General features: G+C 48.0%; 1 protein-coding gene across 3 annotated transcripts in view; it reads right to left on the reverse strand.

The window, feature by feature from the left end:
- The window catches only part of KANK1 (KN motif and ankyrin repeat domains 1), a 1,603,545-nt gene that overhangs the window by 1,104,203 nt on the left and 476,590 nt on the right, over window positions 1–22,752 (reverse strand). The gene's annotated exons all lie outside the window — the stretch shown is intronic.

A 22,752-nucleotide genomic window follows, 5' to 3' on the forward strand; every position in this document is an offset into this window, starting at 1 on the left:
CGCACAATATGTGTTCTGCAACGCAGAGCAAAAGAACCTCAAAGTTCAACCAGATGCGAGGGGTCATCGCCTATTCAGAATTCCTTAGGTTGCCTAGAAACATCTAGTGGTTAGCCCTAAGACAGCAGTTTTCAGACGTTTTCAAGAGCACAAGGGGGTTGGTTGGTTCTTCTTACAAAGTGGATTTAAAGTACTTGCAAAGTCTAGGGCTCTGTAGTCCCAAAGACCTGCCTCTGTGTTTAAGGCGTTAATAGTTCTGTTGGTGGAGCTTTTGAAAATCAAAGACTTGAACAATCTAGTCAGGATGTAGTGGGATGTCATTTGCGGAAGATAACCTGGATTCAGGGCCTTAAGTGATATAGGGTGGAGCCCCAGTAGTCTCCAAAAAGGATACCTCCCCCGTGCTTTTCCAAAGAGCGATGCTTCTCTTTTTTTTGTAATCTATTTTTTTCAAATCAGAAGCGGCGACACCTGCAGCCAGCCCTTTAACCATGTAGCTGGTTGCCTCAGTTCCCTTGTTTCTTAATGAAAGGAGGAAACCCCCAGCAGGCAGCCGTTTAACCATGCGGGACCTTTAATGAAAGGGCTGCCTGCTGGCGGTTAGCTCCTCCCATTACGGACCAAAAGACGAGCTGGGACGCACTGGTATCATACCTTTTGGTACGCTCAAGTTTCTTTAGTTTCTTAATCACAGGCTCCTCCGATGCCCCATTGGTGGTCTGCCAGCAGGACTCGGAACCTGCGATTCAGGAACAAAAATAAGAGGCTGGGTGCACCAAAAGCTATGATACCAGTGCACCCAAGCTTTCCTGCTTGGCTCCCACTACCTGGGAGCAAAGCATCTGCCAGGTCCACACACCCCATAGGCGAGGGGGTTGGGGCTCTAGCCTAAGCGCAGATGGGTGGGATTCCCTTAGGCCACACCCTATAACTAGAGTTACCCACCCCGCACCCTGATTCAGCCCCCACTTAAAGCACTGCATGGATCCCTTGCCCCAGCATGCTCTGCACAGGAAGCAAAGGGCTTTAAAGAGGGTTCTGGACTCCAACGGCAGCCAATGGAGAGCTTTGAGACAGGATTTCGCAGCCCGATATAGCATCTTGGGTAGTCAGAGTACATTGGCAGGTCGTTGTAGATCATATTGCAATAATCCAGACAGGCCATCAAAGTTTTTTTCAGGTCTATTCTGTGTTGAGGCTGAAGGAGTGGGAACATTTTCAAGAGAACACAGATCTAAAAATAAATGCAAGTTATTAATAACTGTATTGTTCTGGAAATGCATCAAAAAATAACCCTCAGGTTTTCAACTTCTTGTCCTGTGGATAGGGACAACCCCAGGTTCGAGGGCCATGTCTGCAGGGGTGTTTGAGATACAACTATTCCCAGTCAGAGGACCTCACTCTTGCTTGCATTTAAGCAAAGGCATCTTTCGCATTCAAGAACAGTTGAGCTCTATGCATATTCGCTCTGTCCTCTTAGCCCCAAGGAGTTGACGAATCAGAAGAGGATTTGGCTTTCGTCAGCATGCATTTGCAAGCAAACCTGGTGCTGGTACGGGAGGGCGGGTAGGGAGAGAGGTTCACCCCAGCATTTCACAAATAACCTTGTACGAAGGTGCGACAACAGAACCCATTCAAATGAGCTGGCTTCGATTCGCGAGGAAAGGCGATGTTCATGTAGGCTGTTTGTACTACCCCTGAACATTCTGCTGAGCCTTTGATTAGCATTATCTTATGTGACCAAGAGGGTGGGGAGCATGACAGCTGCTTGCTGCTCCAGGGCAGTCTATGCCTGTACCATGAAGGAAAACTGTGCATCATCCAGAAGGAGGCCAAGCACCAAAAGGTCTTGCATTGGGGTGAAAGTTTCCTTTCCCACAATTTTTCAGGGGAAAATTAAGTTGGAGATAGGCCAATAGTTTCCCAAGATCCCAGTGCCTGCTTTTGGTTTCTTGAGTAGAACGAATTGATCGCATTGTTTGGCATGTGCGGGGGACTACACCCTTTGCAAGGGATACACTGATCAGAGCAGTCATATCAGGGACAAGTACTGGGAATAACCTTTCCATGTACGCTGCTGGCCATGGATCATTATGTATATTAGAAGCTTTCAGCTTTAGTGCCGTATTCATGAGGTCCCAAATTGCCATTGGTTTGAAGGTAGGTTGCAAACACTGATTGCAACAGCAAGATGGAAGGGCCGGGAAAAGTGAAGTTTTCTAATGAGAATGCATTCTTTGAGTTTTGCAATCTTGGGGATCAAAGAAAAGCAAGATAACTTTGAACCGCTAGCTAAACGCATCCAAGCTCGTATGGAGTGAGTGCGTTTGGATTGGAAAGTCTGTTTAAAGTATCGAAAACCCACGCTGACCAATTAAAAACCTTCCTGGTTTTGTTGGTGAAGTAAGCCTCATTTTTGGCGTTGATAACCTAGTGCGGACCTCTTCTGTGCCTTTTGAGGAGGTTATCAGTTTGTATTTTGCATTTATTGAACATTCAGGATGTCAATTCTCACAAGAAAGATCAACATATGAGGCAATACAGATAGAGGCCTTTACAAAATGAGATGGGTGTCTGATCAAGACCCAGGTGCTGACGCAGTGGCTATAGACCAATAGTATTTACATTTAAGCCCTTGAGCCTTATCTAGCAAGTAGAACAAGTTACTTACCAACTGGTAACGTTCTTTCGATTGGATGTTCCTCCAATGTATTCCTCATCTTTGATGTATTCCATCCAGCTTCAGCTGCTTCGGAAAAGTTTTCGGCAGGGGGCACCGTGCGTCAATGTTATCGAGTTTGATGGTCCCTCGAAGGCCTCCGTCGCGGGGGACGTCATCGGGTGTATAAGTAGCACGCGTGGCGCCCGTTGGCCTTAGTTCTGTTTTTTCTCTTTTCATGATCTATTTTTCACTGTCGATTGTGCCGGTAGACAGGTATTTGACTTGCGAGAGCTTTGGAGTGGCAATAACCCGGAAAAAACTACAGAGGGGTAGGCTGGGAGGGCGATGAGGAATACGTTGGAGGAACATCCAATCGAAAGAACGTTACCAGTTGGTAAGTAACTTGTTCTTCGAGTGGATTGTGTCCTCCAACGTATTCCTCATCTTTGATAGACTCCAAAAGCAGTAAGGACAATTTCTGTGGAGGAGGTACTACATTTTTTCGATATCTTTAGATGGCTGAATATAGAACTGCTTTACCAAAATTCAGCTCCTTAGATTGGGAAGCATCCAGGCAATAGCATTTTGAAAAAGTATGCAGCGAAGACCAAGTTGCTGCTTCACAAATGGACCTTATAGGAACACCTCTTTGTAGGGCTGTCGACGAGGCGATGTCTCTGGTGGAATGAGCCCTTAGACCTTCTGGTGGGTCTTTGCCCACCAATCTGTACTATTCTGAAATACAAAGCACAATCCAACGTGATATTGTTTGTTTTGTCACCGACTGACCCAATCTTCTTCCTGTGTAGCCAATAAACAGTTGATTGTCCACCCTAAGCCTAGAAAGCCTAGAGATATAAAAGCTTAACGCTCTTTTTGGATCCAACCTGTGTAATCTTTCCTCCTCCTTACCAGGATGGGGTGGAGGATAGAATGCGGGTAAAACAATTTTTTGATTTAAATGAAAATCAGATACCACTTTTGGAAAAAATTAGGGTTTAACCTTCAAAACAACTCTGTACTTGTGGAACACAGTATAGGGTGGCCCAGAAGACAGTGCCTGCAATTCGCTCACTCTTCTTGCAGATGTTAAAGCAACTAGGAAAGCAGTTTTCCATGTCAGTAATCTTAATGGACAAGTGTGCATAGGTTCGAAAGGAGCACACATTAAGAATTTTAAAATTAGATTGAGATCCCAAATTGGAACTTGAAATGGATGAGGAGGAAACACATTTGTGCGTCCTTTTAAGAATTGTATTATCAAAGGGATTTTGAAGTAGGAGCATTCTTCCGACGAGCGCTTGAAGATGGAAAGCGCCGCAAGATAATCTTTTATGGTTCCCACATTTAGACCTTTGTGTGCTACGGACAGTAGGAAGGACAATACTTCCGGAATAGGACATAAAAAAGGATTGACATTCTTTTTTCTGCACCAGTTGCAAAACTTTTTCCAACGGTATAGAGACTTTGTTGCTGGTCTTCTTGCCAAAAGCAACACCTCCATGACGTCATCTGGAAGGTTCTAATCCTTATATCTCAGCCTTTCAGATACCAAGTGTGAAGGTTGAGCGTTTTGACCTCTGGATGGAGAACCTGACCCTCCATTTGAGATGGAAGGTTCTCTCTCTCAGGAAGACGTACTGGTGGACAGATGGACATGTCTAGAAAGTCCGGGTACCACGTTCTCCTCGCCCAAACTGGGGCAAATAGGATCATGCGGCTCCCGAAGCATCTCAATTTCCTGATGACCTGAGGAATGACGGGAATCGGAGGGAAGGCGTATAATAGTGGGAAATTCCACTACACTACAAACATCCCCCAGGGCTCCTCTTGAGGGAAATTTCCTTGAGCAATACCTTTCGCACTGCCGGTTTCTTTTGGTCGCAAATAGGTCTACTTGAGGGGTTCCCCAAAGGGCGAAGATTTCTTGAATTACTTCCTGAGCCAGTTCCCATTCGTGGGACACCGTGCTCTGCCTGCTCAGAGCATCTGCAGTCATATTCTCCTCCCCGGCTAGGTGAGCTGCTGTTAAGGAGATTCCTTCTTGAAGTGCCCAATACCAGAGCTGCATTGCCTCTCTGCACAGAGGTAGTGACCCTACACCTCCTCTTTTGTTTAGATAATGCATGGCCACTGTGTTGTCCGTCATTATCAGGACATTCCTTCCTCTGACAGGCGGCAAGAAAGCCTTCGGCGCCAGTCTGATTGGTCTCAGTTGCAGAAGGTTGATGTGTAGTTTGGACTCCGATGGAGACCAAGGACCGCTGATTGTCAGATCGTTGGTATGAGCTCCCCACCCTTTGAGTGAGGCGTCTGTCACTATTGTGATCTCCGGCCATGGTTGCCAAAAAAATTCTCCTTTCTGGATATTCTCTGAACAAGTCCACCATAGGAGATCCTGACGAACCTTGTTCGGAATCTGGAGAAGATCTGTCATTCGACCTGAGAACTGGGACCAATGAGTCTTTAGAGCCCATTGAAGGGATCTCATTCTCAGACGTGCCTCTGGCACCAGAAAAATGCAGGATGCCATGAGGCCGAGTAACCTTAAGAAGTCGTAGGCCAGGAGATTTTGGGCATTTTGGAATTTGGAAACCATCTGAAGAATGTCTTGAGCCCTCGATCTGGGGAGGCAAGCTCTTTCCCAGGGATGTGTCTAATACAGCTCCTATATATTGGAGCCGTTGAGAAGGTGTCATTTGTGACTTCTTGAAATTGAGGGAGAAGCCCAGTTTGTGGAGTAAGTGGCAGGTGACTTTGAGGTGATCTAGTGCTTGTTCGGCAGAACGTGCTATGATCAGACAATCGTGCAGGTAGGGGTAGACGTGAATCCCTCCCGTCCTGAGGTGCGCTGCCACCACTACCATCAGTTTGGTTTGATGAAGACCCTCGTGGCGGAGGTCAATCCGAATGGCAGGACTCGAAACTGATAGTGTGAGTCACCAACTACAAACCTCAGGTATTTCCTGTGCTTGAGATGAATCGGCACATGAAAATAAGCATCCTGGAGGTCCAATGGCACCAACCAGTCCTGAAGTTGAAGGGCCTGAAGGATCTGAGAAAGGGTGACCATCTTGAATTTGTCCTTCCTGAGGAACTTGTTCAAGTTTCTTAAATCCAAGATGGGTCTCAGTCCTCCGTCCTTTTTGGGGATCAAAAAATACGGGGAGTACCATCCCTTGTTTCTCTCCGCTGCCGGTTCTATAGCACCTTTCTCCAGCAGGGTTAAAACTTCCTGCTGTAGGAGCGTGTCTGAAAACTTCAAAGGGTGTCTCCCTGGTGGATTGCCTTGAGGTTGCACTAGAAATGGAAGGCAGTAACCTTGGGCTATTATTTCTAGACCCCAAACATCTGAAGTAATGGCTCGCCATTCTTGCCGATGCTGCGACAGCCTACCTCCAACAGGTGTCTTGTGATGTAAGTCCTCAAAGCGGTTTTGAGGCAGTTGCTGCAGCTGCTGATGGCAAAGAGGCTGTAGCTGGCTTTGCACGTTTTGCTCGTCCACCACAAGTGGCCTTTCCTTGGCCCCTTTGACTGGCCATTCCTCTCGTCCTTCCATATGAGGAGTAGTAACGATAGGATCGTCCCCTCCAAGATTGACTTGTCGCACGAAAAGGATGAGGTTGCGTAGTGGCAGCTCCCAAAGACATGGCAGTTGCTTTTGAGGTCTGCAACCTCTCAAGGCTCTCGTCAGCTTTGCTGCCAAAAAGGTGAGACCCGTCAAAGGACACGTTTAGAAGACGGTTCTGTACATCTGGTGCCAAACCAGACTTCCGTAACCATGCAAATCTGCGCATTACCGTGCTAGTGGCCATGGACCTGCTCACACTATCAACAGTGTCCAAACCAGATTCAAGGGATTCCTGCATGGCCTCCTTTCCATCTCCAACAATGGTTAGGAATCCTTCCCTTTCTTCCCCTTCTGGTATTTGCTCCGCCGCCATCGCAATGCACTCCCACAGAGTGTACAAAAACTTTGCCAAGGCACATGTGGAGTTGGCTGATTTTAATGCCATAGTCCCAGCTGAAAATACCTTCCTTGCCCAGCCATCCACACGCTTATCGTCCCTGTCTGGAGGGATAGAAGGGTAGGCTAGTTTGTTAGAAGGTGTGGCTGCCTGTATGACCAGACTCTCGGGAGTGGGATGTTTAGACAGATAGCCGGGGTCACTATTGGCAGCGCGGTATTTTGAAGCAAGGGATTTATTCACTGGAGGAATAGAATCCGGAGTCTCCCAATTTTTGGCCACCCTATTTTGTAAGGCTATGTGAAAAGGTAGAATTGGGTCTTCAGTAGGACCATGGTCCAATATGTCTGTAAGATCATCTTGGACAAATTGGGCTGGAGGTCTGGCCCATCCTAAATAATCTACTACTTTAGTCCTTAATTGGCAGTATGATGGACTGGCATGTTCACCTGGCTCTGGTCTACCAAAATCATTTTCTGGAGACGTATCAATACCACTTGCATTGTGCAGCGATTCATCCTGCTTTCTTCTGAAATGAGGCATTCTGGGACATTTGGAGTACCATATTTGAGCCCAAAATGTACATTCTCCTCATCGGATTTCTCTTGTTCGTCAAAAATTGAGGTCAAGGACTTGAAAAACTCCTCATTAGGGAGAGGTTTGAAAACCTTTTCTGGAAGAGATGGAGGAGGAGTGTTAATGGGTCCTGAATGCATCACAGGTGTTTTAGCCTTTTCTTTCTCTCTTCCTAGCTGATCATGTCGAACTGGAAGTTTCGGCGTTGAGGGCTTCGGGGTCGACATCGACAAAGGCGTCGATTGCGTCGACGTAGTACCAGTCTTCGAGGGCGTCGGCTTCAAGGGCGTCGAGGCGCTCTTCGAAGACTTGCCCTTCGAGGTATGTTCGGTCTCGGATGGCGTCAGTGACCTCAAGCGGTCAACTCGACTGGTCTTTCTCGCTCGGCGTCCTAGAAGGTTCTCTATCCTTCCTCCTTCGATCACCCGGACTCGAGGGCACGCGAGTGTCGGAGCGATGACGCTCCCGGCCGGCTTCCGAGGAAGGCGCCGACCGAGGCTTTGCTTTAATCGAACACCTTCATCATTTTGACCCTGAATGCTTCCCATTCTTCGGATGATGAATGCTTTGTGGGAAATTTCATCCTTTTTGGGGATTCGTCCGAAAACGAAGTGGAGGGGGACCTGTGGCGTCGTTTCTTCGAATTTTTCGTCGAAGACGACGAGCGATGGGAATCGCTTCGGGACCTGGACCGATCCCTTTCGCGTCGAGGAGATTTCTCCTCACGGGACCTCAACTCGACGCTAGAAGCTTTTTGGTCGGATTTATGACCTACCTGCAGTTTTCCCCTCCTCTCTCGCAAGGCTTTCCCCGTCATCGCCTGACACTTCATACAGGCCTCCATGTCGTGGCCTTCTCTCGGTGCGGGTCGGTAATCAACATTTTTGAACCGCACGACTTACACTTTTTGAAACCCGATCTCGGGGTCATGGTTGGCATCGATGACGAGGACATATTTGTATTTATTCGCTATTTTCACAGAACTCTAGGTGCGCCGAATCTCCGAAGCAACGTATACTGCAGAAAAAAGGAACTGATGCCAACGGGCGCCACGCATGCTACGTATACACCTGATGACGTCACCCTCGACGGAGGCCTTCGAGGGACCATTGACGCACGGCGCCCCCTGCCGAAAAATGTTCCCAAGCAGCTGAAGATGGATGGAATACATCAAAGATGAGGAATACGTTGGAGGACACAATCCACTCGAAATATACCTATATACATTATTATGCCAATGAAATGGCATGTTCTATTTAGAGCACTAGCATATTTTATCCTCACCAAGATGGACACAACATCTACCAGTATTTGTGCGATACATTGATGATGTATTTGGAATCTGGTAAAGGCCGGAGGATGATTCACAAAAATTGTTCGAGACAATGAACAGTATGCATCCAAGAATCAAGTTTACAAACACCACGAACAGAACCAGAATAAACTATCTGGATTTAGAAATCTAGGTCAAAAACAACAAATTGGCTACTAAGATCTATACTAAAACTACTGATCGCAACAGCCTATTGATGGCAACCACTTTCCATCCGAAGCGGACAATAGAAAGTGTACCACTCAGCCAATTCTTACATTACAGACTGAACATCTCAGAACCTGAAGAGTATAGACAACAATCCCAGACACTGTGCAAGAAGTTTCAAGAACGTGGCTACAATCAAACCTTGATCTCTGAAATTGCAGGAAAAGTGGAGGCTACAGAGAGGGAAACTTTACTTACTCTGAAACCTCCTAAAACTGGACAATCACTAGTCTACGTGACCACCCACTCACTACAAAGCGGCAATATTAAAGGCATAATCAAAAAGAAATGGCCCATGCTGCAAATGGACCCCACTTTACAACATCTATTCAGTGAACTACCTATGTTCGTTTATCGCATTAGTAAATCACTGCGCAAGAGTCTGATCAAAGCGGAGATATCCACGAGTGTGTCCACCAATAAGCAATACAAAGGCACTGTCCCATGCCATAATTGTCAGCATTGTGGGAGCATCATGAAAAGGAACACTATTACACACCCGCACACAGGTAAAACAATTGCATTAAAACACTCTTGCATGTGTGACTCTAGAAATCTAGTTTATGCACTGAAATGTCCATGTGGACTCTTACGTAGGGATCACAACAAGAAAAGCTAAGCTCCGCTGGACAGAGCACAAGTCCAATACACGGACACGTAACCTTAAATCCCCAGTGACATCACACTTCCTTGAAGCAAGACACACCATAGCACAGCTCAAATGTGTGATTTTAGAACGGGTCACCCTTGGAAATAGAGGGGGGGACATTACCAGGAAATTACAACAAAGAGAAGTGTGGTGGATTCATTATCTGGATTCTATGTACCTGAGGGGAATGAATTGTGAAACAGATTTCACGTGCTTTGTGTGATAAGAATATATATACTGGAGAGTTTCACCTGATTTGTAACCATCAACACTATGCACATGTAGCCCAAGAACCAGGGCAAGCACGCTAGTGTATTTTATTGTATTGTAGCCCAAGAACCATGGTGAGCACGCTACTGTATCGTATTATATTGCAAACTGGCACACAGCTATCTACAGGTTGACCCATCTTGACATCACAATGGGTACGTTTGTATCTCCAATGTTTCTAACATGATTGTATCACTGTCTTCTCTGGCGGACTAGTTTGTATGCTAATTAGTTTTTACGTTTTTTGGTTTAAGTTGTCCGGATGCTGGTTCACTCCTTTACTCTGTTCATTCATGGAAGTATGAGCATGTTGATTTTAATGCAATCTCAAAGGACTGAGAGGGACACAAAACAGAGTCAGAGGCTGTAGATGGACTTCTTACTAGCCACACCAGGTACGATGAGTGTTACAATACCTACATCCACTATCGTAGAGCAGTGGGGATTGCGCATCCACCTGCTCTCTGTAGCAAGTCACTTTTGAATTGTGAGGAGGGACACAAGCGTCTACTTACTGTTGGCGTTTGGTCCTTTCCCCCGCCCGACTTTGTAATACTTTGGTAGTACTGCCATCGGGTTGAATCTGCCAAGAATGTAAACATCCTAAGACCATCTTCTGATGGTGCAGGTCTGTGGCTAATTCCGTCAACACCCACATCTGCATTGGAGTCGGCAGGTTCGAGCCGTACTTTCTGGAGTGTTTACGTCGTCATGACTACACTCGTATTAGCCCCTACCAACATGGCGCACTGGCGATGCAACACACATGCGCGCCGGTTTCTTTGACAACGCACATACACTGGGCTCATTGCAGCGCAGCTTCGCTCACAGACAGATGCGCAGCGTTGGTGCCCTTCAATCGTGAATCTGCTTTTACTCGCTTCATCGCTTTAGTAGACCGTGCATATGAGACCCGTAGTTCATTATTGACAACCCAGCCGCCTATTATCTGGTTTAGACAGCTTGTACACCAAACTTATCAGTGTAGCGTTGAGCAGATAATTAGCGCGTTAGAGCCCGCTTCTTGGAGAACTGCTAAATGGATGGGTTATGAGCGGACTGAGGGCAGATGAGCATCGAGTGGGGGGGTATTAGAGCTAGTACTCATGCAAATGGTGTGCATCATATACTACTGAGCACCTAACGCTAGGAAAAAAAGCTGGTAGTACATTATCTACATGTATATGCTTATGGCATTGATGGCACTAAGAAACCTCCCTCCATTCTTCTTCTGCAGTTGGCTACACCCGGACCATTTTTACTGGTTTTGGCCATGGAGGCTATGCGAGGTCCTATTGACGGCCTCGTGTGTAATCTCTCACATACATCTAAACCCCGGGTCCGACCGATGCGGCCCAGATTCCGGGATTGACAGAAGGTTCGTTCTTCTAATTTACATATCCCAGTTAGTGGTATGTTTCTTTTCTTTACATTTCTGAGAGTAGTGACATTATAGTCTGACCCACTCTTATTCTTATGTATTTTTTACAGTTACACAGCAAGAGTTACAATGGAAAGTTTAGCACAGCAGTAATCGCCCTGAAGAAGGATTTTTTCCGAAACGCGTTGGCACTTTTTTTACATAACATCCTGGACACTGCCCACAGATTTGGATCACATTGTGACATCAATATAGGATATGTAATCAGCTGTAATTAACAACACATGTATGAGTCATTGGTGAATTGCCACATTCAAGGCCATCGATGAATGTTACAATATCCCATATGAAGTGTATGTCTATATTCTGATCTAACAACGGACTTTACTTTACATTAATTGATGTTTTAATGTTGACAAATGTATGAAGCATCTCATGAGATCACTGTTTATGTTTTTGAAACTGTGTTGGTGAAATTTTTGTTGAAAAACCAATTTGTTATAATTGCTTTACCGAAATGTTTTGGTTGATGGTTTATTAACCACTATAAAACATCCTTTTTTTGAGAATAACAATTGAAGTTGAAATTGTTACTTATTTATTGATATGCTCTTAGAGTCTACTGGAAGTCCTAGACAACTTCAACACTTAATGCTTTAGGGGTTTTTACCCTATTGGAGTGCTTATAGGGACTACCTGTCAGCATATGACAGGTTCTGTTTTGAATGCAAGTCATCACCTGGAGGCAGGACCTGGGTAAATAGAAAAGGACTCTCTCTCTCTGCCTCTCTCATACCTGCTCAGCTCGCGGCTTCTTTTCACCAATTCTGCTTCTCCCTGCAAATCAGCTCCACATGTGCACCATTTACTGCAGTGGTCTTCTGTACAATTCTCGTTCTCACCGCCCGTGCAAACACTTCCCTCCCCCAGCATAGGTTCTGCATCCAGGATATCTTACGGGGGCCCTTGTCTCACTACGGACTCTCCAAATGGACATGGTCCGGCAGATCCACATCTTGGCAATGCTCCGGACGCTAGTGCATCTGTGTGCACTTGCCACTGTCTCCATCTCAGACATGAGCCAGCGTCACATGTCTCAAGTTCTTGCAGTGAATGCTTTGCTTCAGCTCCACCTTGGCTCATTCACAGCCCGCAGGATTCTTGCAGGCTCAGGATTCCACTTATTTTAGCCAACCTCCACCCACTGGATTCCCCTTATATTTGATTCATACATCATACCAGAGTTGGTATCGCAGGAAGTCAGCCATGGAAGGAGGACACTCACTGCCAATAAACGTCAACCGCTTGATGGGAACTTCACCACAATGATAAAAGGTTTGGATGTTTAACTGTCTTGGATGAGGTCCGATTCCAGAGAAGTGGCTGTTTATGCAAGTTTACCGCGTGGCCAGGCAGTGGTCTTATCTAATCAGTGGTTGAATTGTGAGACTAAGCCTTTTCACAGTTCAGGTAAAACAATAGGTTAAGTGTGTGCTCTGCTTTGTGTGTTCGGCCAGTTACCATCTGGCAAAACACAGGCCTGCAGACCTTAGAGAAGATCAACTGCCAGTCCATACTGTCCACTGTGACAAAGCAGAAGGCCTCGCTTTGTCATAAAGCATAATGGACACTCTGCAACCCAAGAAGCTGACTGATCAGAGCAATTTCACCATGGGCATGAGCTACCTGGAGGAGGTTAATGGATTGAAGCTATCGATTCCCCCTGAAAATCCATTCCCTGCCACGATCCGGCAGACATACTGCAGGTTTCCACTGGCTCTGGGTACGGTGACATACAGCGAGACCCTCCTCAAAGCCATATTCTCAGCTTTTACCAACATGCATATCCTGGAGAGTTATCCAAGACCAGGGTATTCCCCTACTTGAGCCCCTCTACACAGCAACAGGGAGGCAATTGCTGCAGCTCCCCGATACTCTGAAGCCGGCCTTAATAATAATAATAAATTGCAATAGCGCTACAAACCCACAGGCATCTGAGCACTGCTTATTATTACCCACGGTGTGTGGTGCTCATTTATCGCCCTCGAAAGGATGAAAGGCTGAGTTTGGCACTGCCGGGATTCGAACCTGCGTGGTTACGGATCTCAAAGAGAGCGCTCTACTCGCTGTGCTATCTGACCAGCTATCTGCCGGCCTTGGCTAAAAAAAAAAATAAACACTTCAGAGAAGGTGCATGTGTCGGGTCCCCATGCCGGCAGGGATCCCTGTGATCCCATGACAACCTTCTTCTGGATCGGACAGCCCCAGTTCACAGTAGGCTTTGGAAGGGAGTGTCGACAGACAACAACAGCCAGGATACCAATGAGATCTGAAGTCCATACAGATGGTTCCATATGCCAGAAGAGGGATCCCACAGACGCATGGACAATCCCTACCAGCGGTAACAGTTATTTAATTATTTATAAATTGGTCAAACCCTGGGTTAAGAGCTCTACTAAGAACAGAAGATAAAAGAAGATCACTACAAAATGAGTCTGACAAACATTGTGGAAACAAGTTACGTTTTTAGGGCTTTCCGAAACGTGCACTGGTTCAGAGGGAAACTGGAAGTTTGTTCTAAAGCTTTGAACCACAAACAGAAAAGCTTCTTTTACCGGCCAAGTTCAGTTTGACCTTGGTGGAGTAAGAAGCATAAATGTAGAAGCGCAACGTGGTGGGTTAGCGAGATAACAAATCAATCTGCTCACTAGCTATCATGGTGCCTTGCCATACATGAATTTATGACCCATGGTAATGATTTTGAAGGATATCCTGGCTGGAACCGGCAACCAGTACAGATGTCGCAGGGCTGGTGCTAATGTGGGCATGAAAGGGTGGGGGGGGGGGTTGTTTCAATGCAATCCCTGCAGTGTTATTTTTTTTTTTTAAACATGTTTTTATTTGCATTTTCAACATCAAGACCATTGCAGTATTGGTTACTTTAACAAAAAACCCCTGTATTATTTTCATACAACGTATATATAAGAAACATAGAGAGGGGAGAAATGCAAAGCAATGATGAACTTTAGTCCTGTGATTCTGATTCCCCTCCCTCCCCCTCCCCAACCTCCCCCCTCCCTCCCTCCACTCGACACGGTCGCTTTGTACTCAACTCTAAATAAAAAATCAACACCACTTTGGGCATTATAGCATTGCAAGAGCTCTGCAAGTTGCTACTGCAAGAAAGGAAGAAGCCCTCATAGGGCTTGGGGTAAGCAATCGTCCAGCGGCATAGGGCGTTGCCCTGATTCCTTTGCTTGGCTGAGATGGTAAGCAAGTGTTCTTAGTCTGTGGGCTCCCAATATGTTGTGTAGTATTCTAGAAAGGGCAACCAAATCATTTCGATATTTCTGCGAGATTCATTTATCGCTGCCGTTAGGCTTTCCATTTCGTATATTGCGTGGGCCTTTATTAACCATTCTCTCTTCGATGGTAGGACCATCGATTTCCATTTTATGGTCAGGCACACTCGGGCTGCTAATAGAAGATTGCGTGGTAGGTACATTAGAGATTCATATGTTTCGTCATCTTCCGACTCTACTCCAAACAAAACTAGTGTGGGCGTTGAGTTTCTGGGGATCCCATCTATGTCTCGAATCCAGCCCAGCACTTCCCGCCAGTACACCTGGACTCTGTCACAACCCCACCATTGGTGCCAGTAGTCGCATTGCTCTCCACAACCCCTCCAGCAGTAGGGAGATGTCCCGGGGTACATTTTGGATAGGCGAAGGGGTGTGTAGTGCCATCTCATTAGTAATCGCACGTTGTGCATTTTGTATTGCATGGAGACCGATGATGACCATACCGCTCTATATATTCCTTTCCATACCTCCCCTTGGGTTTCTATGGATAGGTCGGTTTCCCATTTCACTTCTGAAGGTGGGCGTGGACTGTGACCCCTCGTGACTAATGTTCTGTACAACTTTGATACGAGGCCTCTCGACCTGCAGTGTTATTTTGAAGAATTTGAAGTTTATAACAAAGTGATTTAGGGAGACAAGGATAAAGTGAATTGCAGTAATCTAGCTTTGAGCCGATAATGGCGTGAGTGATCATTGCCAAATATCCCTGAGGGGAAACAAAAAAGGATGTACATGGCTAAATAATCTTAGATAGTAAGAGGTAGAGCTGACGATCTGGTTAATTTGAGGAGAAAAATGTGAAAAGTTATCAAAGTAAAAGCCAAATGACTTAACCTTGCTGAGAATGAGGAAGATCCAAGAATCAAAGCGGAAGGAAGAAGGCAATGAAGATAAAGACCGAGAGAGGATGAACCAAGAGAAGTTCAGCCATGGCAGTATTGAGACTAAGCCAGTTGTTGTGCATCCATGTCTTGACCGGAGGACGATTGTTAGACAGTGCGTTATTATCATCAGCAATATTACTGCAGACTTTACAATCCAATTGGGTGTCATCAGCATAACAGTTAAAACCAACATCCATGTGAGCAAGTATATCATGAAGCGTCTTGACGTAAATCTTAAACAGCAGTGGGGAGAGGGCCGAGCCTTGTGGGACACTGTATTTGGTATCCACAAAATCTATGGCAACATCATCCATAGTTAGAAAATAACCGCCAGTCAGCAATAAAAGAAACAAACCAGCAGAGAAGGGAAACTGACACTCGGGCCATGGACAAAAGTCTCTTCAATAGTACCTGATGGTCCAGAGTGTCAAAAGGCGAAGACAAGTCAAGCAAGATTAGTAACGTGGCTGCATTCTTATCTAAATTACAGAGAAGGCCCTCTCTGACATTCAGAAGAGCAGCTTCTGTGTTGTGTAAAGGACGAGAGCCACACTGGCAGGTCCCCTAGCAGTTATTGTACTCAACCAAGTTTTGAAGTTGAGAAACCACAACCTTCTCCAAGATTTTCATGATAAAAGGACAGTTGGCAATTGGGCGATAATTATTTGGTACATCTGGGTACAATATAGGCCTTTTAAGCAGTGGCATGTTCCAGGAAATATTCAAGCTACGGGGAATGGAAACAAAGTTCACAGCGTTACAATAACGTTCACCAAAAAATTAACCAGGTTACTCACCGTAGTGACCACCTTACTCCTAGTCCATAGTCCCCTTTCCGCCATACTTATGGGACATCTCTCCGTCCTGTGGGACGGGACCAGAGCACTTTGTAAAAAGCATCCAAAATTTTGCAAAATGTTGGCCTTCCTCTCTTTCTTGCATGGGGCCCGGCACGCGGCCGTAACCCCGCCCACCTTGGCTCCACCCCGCGCATCGCCCCTCAGTCCTTTTCTATCGCCAGGTCCAAGACCTCTTAGCAATAACAGAGGAACCTTATTAGAGGGGACGGCGGGAGGGCGTATGGAGGAAAGGGGAGTATGGACTAGAAGTAAGGTGGTCACTAAGGTGAGCAACCTGGTTATACTCCTATGTCCCGTACCCTTTCCTCCATACTTATGGGAGATTCCCAAGCACTCCTTACAGGAACTATGGGTAGATGGAAAAAACCCTTACTGAAAAAGGTTCTTCAGCACAGCCTGACCAAACTGAGCATCAGATCCTGAGCTCATGTCTAGACAATAATGCTTACAAAAAGCAGATGGGGAGGCCCAAGAAGTCGCCTTCGCGATGGTCTCCCAGGGGACATATTTCTGAAAGGCAACCGCGGCTGCCCTGCCCCGCACCAGGTGTGCGCGAATACCTTTAGGAGGCTTCAGCCCTTGGACGGTGTAAGACCCTGTAATGCAGGCGGCGATCACCCAGAAATGGTCGCCTTAGACACCTGCTTACCTTGCGGGTTACCGAAGGTCACAAACAGTTGACAAGAACTCCTAAGCTCAGATGTTCTGTCCAGATAGAACTTAAGAGCCCTTCTAACATCGAGACAATGCAGAACCCTTTCAGCCTCTGAAGCAGGATCCGGAAAGAAGACCGGCAGGGAGATCGACTGGTTCAGATGGAACTCCAACACCACCTTCGGCAGGAAAGCAGGATTTGTCCGTAGGACCACCTTATCGCTGTGAAAAACCAAGAAAGGATGCTCCACCGACAAAGCCTGGAGCTCACTCACCCGACTTGCGGAAGTAACGGCGTCCAAAAAAGACACCTTCCATGACAGGTGCTTGAGGTCCACCGCGGCCATCAGTTCCAAAGGTTTATGGCACAGCGCCGTCAGGAACACATTTAGATCCCACGTCGGGTGTGGACTACGAATCGGAGGATAAATGCGCGTCAAGCCTGCAAAATGCCTCTTAACCACTGGGTTACACAGAGAGAAAGAGCATTCGTCCGTAGAAAGGTAAGCGGAAACCGCTGAAAGATAAGTTCTGCTTGACAGAACATGGACGCCCGATTCTGCTAAGAAGGACACAAAGGACAGTACCGTGTCAATTGCAGCCCCTCTTGGGTCTAACTGCTTGCTTAAACACCAATGACAGAACCTGAGCCATTTGCTTCTGTACTGGGACCTAGTCGAAGGTTTTCTAGCTGCCTGGATAATACGCAGTTTATCCTCAGACAAATTGTTCTAAAGACTTGAACTCGGGCACCATGCCGCCAAGCTGAGCGATTGTGGGGAGGGGTGCCACAGCTGCTGTTCCCCCTGGTGAAGAAGATTGGGGGTCACCGGTAACCTGATCGGCGGATACACCGACAGGTGTTTAAGTTCTGAGAACCAAAACCTGGCCGGCCACCACGGGGCTATGAGTAGAAGAGAACAGTTCAGAGTTCTTCAATTTGTAAATTGTCCAGTGAACTAGAGGCAGTGGCGGGAAAGCACAAACCCTCATGTTGTGCCATGGAATCTCGAGAGCATCCCCCAGAGATGAGGCTCCCAGCCCGCTTCTGGACGCATACAAAAGAAATTTCTTGTTTTCCTTCGTAGGGAAGAGGTCCACTTCGGGTGTGCCCCAACGCAGGAAAATCCATGAGAGGACTGTCGCCTCCAATTCCCACTTGTAGCTGACCATCGTCCGCCGGCTGAGGTCATCTGCCATGACGTTCAGCTGGCCCGGGATGTGCACTGCAAGCAGCCAGACACCATGAAGAACAGCCCACTCCCAAATCTGGATGGACAGGTCCACGAGAGGGGGAGACTTGGTTCCCCCTTGCTTGTTGATGCAATACATCGACACCACATTGTCCATGCGTATGCGGACCACCTTGTTGGCAATGATCGGTCTGAACGCCCTGAGCGCTAAGAAGATCGCCAGGAGCTCCAGATGATTTATGTGGAGGAGCTTGTCCTGAGGCGACCAAAGATCCGAGACCTGAAGAAGATCCAACGTCGCACCCCACCCTAGAAGGGAGGAGTCTGTTGTGACCGTCACCGTAGGGGCTGGGTCCTGAAACCCCGCACCCACCAACAGGTTGCTGAGAGACGACCACCACTCCAGGTCCACTCACATGGAAGCCGGAATCATTATCAATTTGGAGTCCGGATCCACAGCCTGACGCCAAGAACTCCGAAGAGCCATCTGAGTTCGCCTCATCTTGAGACGGGCAAGAGGAAGAGCCAACACGCACGAGGCAATGAGGCCCAGAAGCCTATGGAACCACCAGGCCGACATGCTCTCCGAATGCGCAAACATCCGACACGTGGCTAACAGATCCGCCATTCTGTCCCCGGTCAGGTACATTCTGCAGTCGATCGTGTTCCAGCAAAAACCCAGGAAAATCAAGTCCTGCGAGACCGTCATGGAAGATTTCCGCCAGTTCACCGACAGCCCAAGATGGAACAGGAGCTGTATGAGAGACTGAAGATTGCACGCAGCTTTCAAAGGGTAAGGGCTGCGTAAGAGCCAGTCCAAATACGGATACACATGGATAACCCTTGCAGACGAAGATAGGCCGCAATCACCGACATCATCTTCGTGAAGACACGCAGTGCCGAGCTGAGGCCAAAAGGAAGCACTCGAAACTGGAAGTGCTCCTCTCCCAAAGAGAAATGGAGATATCTCCTGTGTGGATTCCAAATCAGAATATGCATGTACGCATCCTGAAGATCCACCACGCTCAGCCAATCGCCCATCTGCAAGGAAGACCGTATCTGGCTGGGTGTGATCATCTTGAATTTCTCTTGGGGTAGGAAAAGATTGAACTGGGAAAGGTCTATGATGGTGCGCAGGCCAGCCTGGTTGGGTTTGGGCACCATAAACAGCCGGGAGTAGAAGCCCTCCCCACTCTCCCTGAGGGGAACGGGGTTATACCGCTCTGAGGTTCAACAGCTTCTGCATCTCGGCGTTCAAGGAGGGCGATCCCGACAGCTGAAAAGAAGGGTTGGAAAGTGGGGTGGGCGGTAGGGTCAAGCGGAAGCCCGCCCGAGCGACTGACAAGACCCATCTGTCTTCGGTGATGGTTTGCCACGCCTCCCAATGAGAAGCAATGCGTCCTCCCACCGGGGTCTCGTGCGAGCATAGAACCCTCATTTTGTAGGATTTTTGGTGGTGTTGCCACCTGAACCCGAGGAGGAAGCGGGAGAAAAACCCGAGTCCGTTGTTGCCTCCGGCGGTTATTCCCCAAAGGGGTATCCACTCTACGAGATTTCCGGTCAAGGAAGCCCCTGAAACCAGAGGAGGGTCGACTCTGCGACAACAGACTCTGAGTTTTAAAGGGAGTTTTAACCAGGACCGACAATGACTTAGCTGTCCGAGTGTTATCCTTCGTCTTGGTCAGCTCTACATCAGTTGTAGAATGAAACAGCTCCTTACCGTCAAAACACCTTGTCCTGTACTTTTTTGGAAATGTGGTGCCATGGAGCCACGCCTGCTGGGAGGTATCAACCCCCAGTATAAGGTCCCGAGCCGAGATGTCTATGTGGTGAGCCGCAGCCTCCAGGAGATCCTGGGCAAAGACCCTAGCGTCGGATAATCCCGCCTTAAAATCCTCCAGCTTTTCGACCGTAATGAACTCCAAAAACTCTGACAGACCTTTCCACATCCACATATTAGCCCCCGCTAACACTAGTTCGGCATTGGCCTGCCGGAGCTGCAATGCCGAGTTAGCGAAAATCTTCCTCCCAAGGGAGTCCAGAAGCTTGTCCGCCTTTCCCAGAACCTTAGTAGCTGTCGTAGAAGAGGATGCTGCAGGCCTGGACTGTAAGGTAGCCGCAGCCACCACCCTGGACGAGGGGGGCGGACAAGACGACAAAGCCACCTCTTCCGAAGAATGCAGCCTGTATCGCGCATCAATTTTCTTATTGACGAAAAGTCCAGAGTGTGGCTTTTCCCAAATCCTACGGACCTCGGCCAGGACGTCCTTCTGCAAGAACAGGCCGGTACGCTCCAAAGGAGACAGGGTGAACGCCCCAGAAAGCACGCCCTCCTGTGGAGCTGGTGCCTCGGTCACCGGAACATCCAAGAAGCACCTCATGTCCAGTACCCGGTCATGGAAAGCCCTAATAGAGCGGGGCAGATCCTCGTTGTCCTGATCGCCCTGCGCGTCATCCGACAGGTCAGGATCCTGCTGAGCCGTGTCGGGCACTGCCTTGTCCACGGGGGTCAATGGGGGCAAAGGCGGAAGAGTCGGGGAAGGCACCGTAGGCAAGGGAGGCGGCGGCAGGACCACCGGAGGAACAGGTGGAGCCAGAGGCACGGGGGGGACATATCTCCCTAAAAAGCCCTTTGAAATATTCCCTCATGGAGGTCGGTGCGCATGAGCGTCTGAAATTTGCCGAAAAAGGCGTCCTCCGGGGACTGTTTTGGAACCGGAGAGGGCCTCTCATGAGGAGGAAAATTCCAGGGACGTAACGCGGAAGGGTGCCACACCGGCCCGTCATCCGACGTTTCCACAAAAATCAAACGTGCCGACCCCACAGGCAACAAAATATTGTGCGGAAGGAGCATGCGAGCGTTCCAATCAGACTGGCCAATAAGGATGAGCACAAGGAACCCTATGTTCACCCACAGAGCCAAGCCCTACTCCTGCGGCCGATGGCGTAGTTGTATGGTTAGCGCCCAAAATGGCCACTGTGGTTGTGGCGGGAACGGCTGCCATTTTATCATCACCTGAGGGGAACTGCGGCACGTAAGGAAGTGAGGCAGGGGTCCCCGTCGATGGATCAGGGGTCTTAACTTTAGCCTTAACATAAGGAACCTCGGCAGAGCCGGTACTATGAGGCCTGGAATGTTTCAACGACATACCAATCGCCAAATTAGCTTTCCGAGGAAGGACCTCGGCACTGCCGGTAAAAGAAGAACTTTCCTTCTTTGCCCCCTCAACAGATCTGGCGTCGTCACAAGAGCGGGAACGGTGAGAAACAACCTTCACTGATAAGGCCTTGTCAGGCCTCTCAGAAATGTTGGTAACCTTAGCCTCTGTACGAGGGACCTCGGACTCAGGTCCGGTAACAGCCTTACTAGCGCGGGCCTCAAACATCCGTTCGGTAACACCAAGCCCCACCGAGGCCTCAGGGCGAACCCCGGTCTTATTTTTGAGGGAAGCAGATAGAAAGGCCTCAGAGCAAGCTCCGGTACCCCACGACTCAGTAGAACTGGGTCTACAAGCAGCCCCCACAGGAGGGGCCTCGGAAAGTAGTCCGGTATCCACAGGCCCCTTACGAAGACCCTCAGAGAAAACTGGGCAGCTCAGGGGAATCCCCGGTGACAGAGCGATCAACGGCCCTCGCGGCTCGGGAGGAACCCGGGAAGGTGTCTCCCAGCCACGGTGCTCTGAAAAGTAAAGAATTTACCGGGCATTTCTTTTCGTCGATGAACGCTTGAAAATGTGAAGGAGGAGTCCGTCGGAACAGCTCCTCCCACCGCTCCACCGCTCCAACCGACGCTGAAGTGCCCGGACCAAAAGGGAATCACAGTAAAAACAGGAGACCCAGCGGTGATCCGGACCTAAACACTCTAGACAAAGAGGATGGGGAACCGCCCTCGCGAAATGTCAGTGACACGATGAACAATCTGAAAAGTCTAGTTTGAACGACGTAGACAGACTAGTACACGATCGCTAGTGAGAGCCAGAGAGGAAAATAAGGAAGAAAAACTTCCGCGGATGCAAGTGCGTCCAGTCATGAATGAGTGGAGAAAAGGACTGATGGGTGATGCGTGGGGCGGAGCCAAGGTGCCAAGGTGGGCGGGGTTACGGCCGCGTGCCGGGCCCCGCGCAAGAAAGAGAGAAAGGACAACATTTTAGCAACATTTTTTATGCTTTTTACAAAGTGCTCCGGTCCCGTCCCACAGGACGGAGAGATGTCCCATAAGTATGGAGGAAAGGGGACGGGACGTAGGAGTATGAAGAATAATCTCTATGGAGTTTTGGATCATGAACACAAGTTTTAGGTTACCCGGACAACAGGTGGGACGCATCAACAGGACTGTGGAATGGATATATTCTGGGGAGACATTGAATTCACGAATAGCTGCAAAACCAAACAGGCTCAGGGAACTGGCATCATGATATCATCTGGATTGACAGTCGTATTTGGCTAATTTTCATGCCCATAGAAAAATGATGTCAGTCAACAGAAACAGATGTCGTTTAGTAAAGGGATTTATTTTCAAGAAGTTGCCATCAAGCACTGCAGCTAGGGAGAGAGAGCCGCCAGAGCTGAAGAGCCGCAGTGACCAATGCAAAACTGATCTGAAAAAGTAATGCTGTGACTGCTGCCTGAACGCGAAATGGCCACTGGACCGTAACTAAACTTGAAAACACAGGGAACAGTCGCAGCTGGAGCAAATTAAGGAATTGCAGTTTCCCTAAAAGCAAAGCATGGTACAAGCTAGAGACAGGAATGC

This window comes from Ambystoma mexicanum, chromosome 6p (genome assembly GCF_040938575.1).
Source record: "Ambystoma mexicanum isolate Mex_15411 chromosome 6p, UKY_AmexF1_1, whole genome shotgun sequence".
NCBI classification, from domain to species: domain Eukaryota; kingdom Metazoa; phylum Chordata; class Amphibia; order Caudata; family Ambystomatidae; genus Ambystoma; species Ambystoma mexicanum.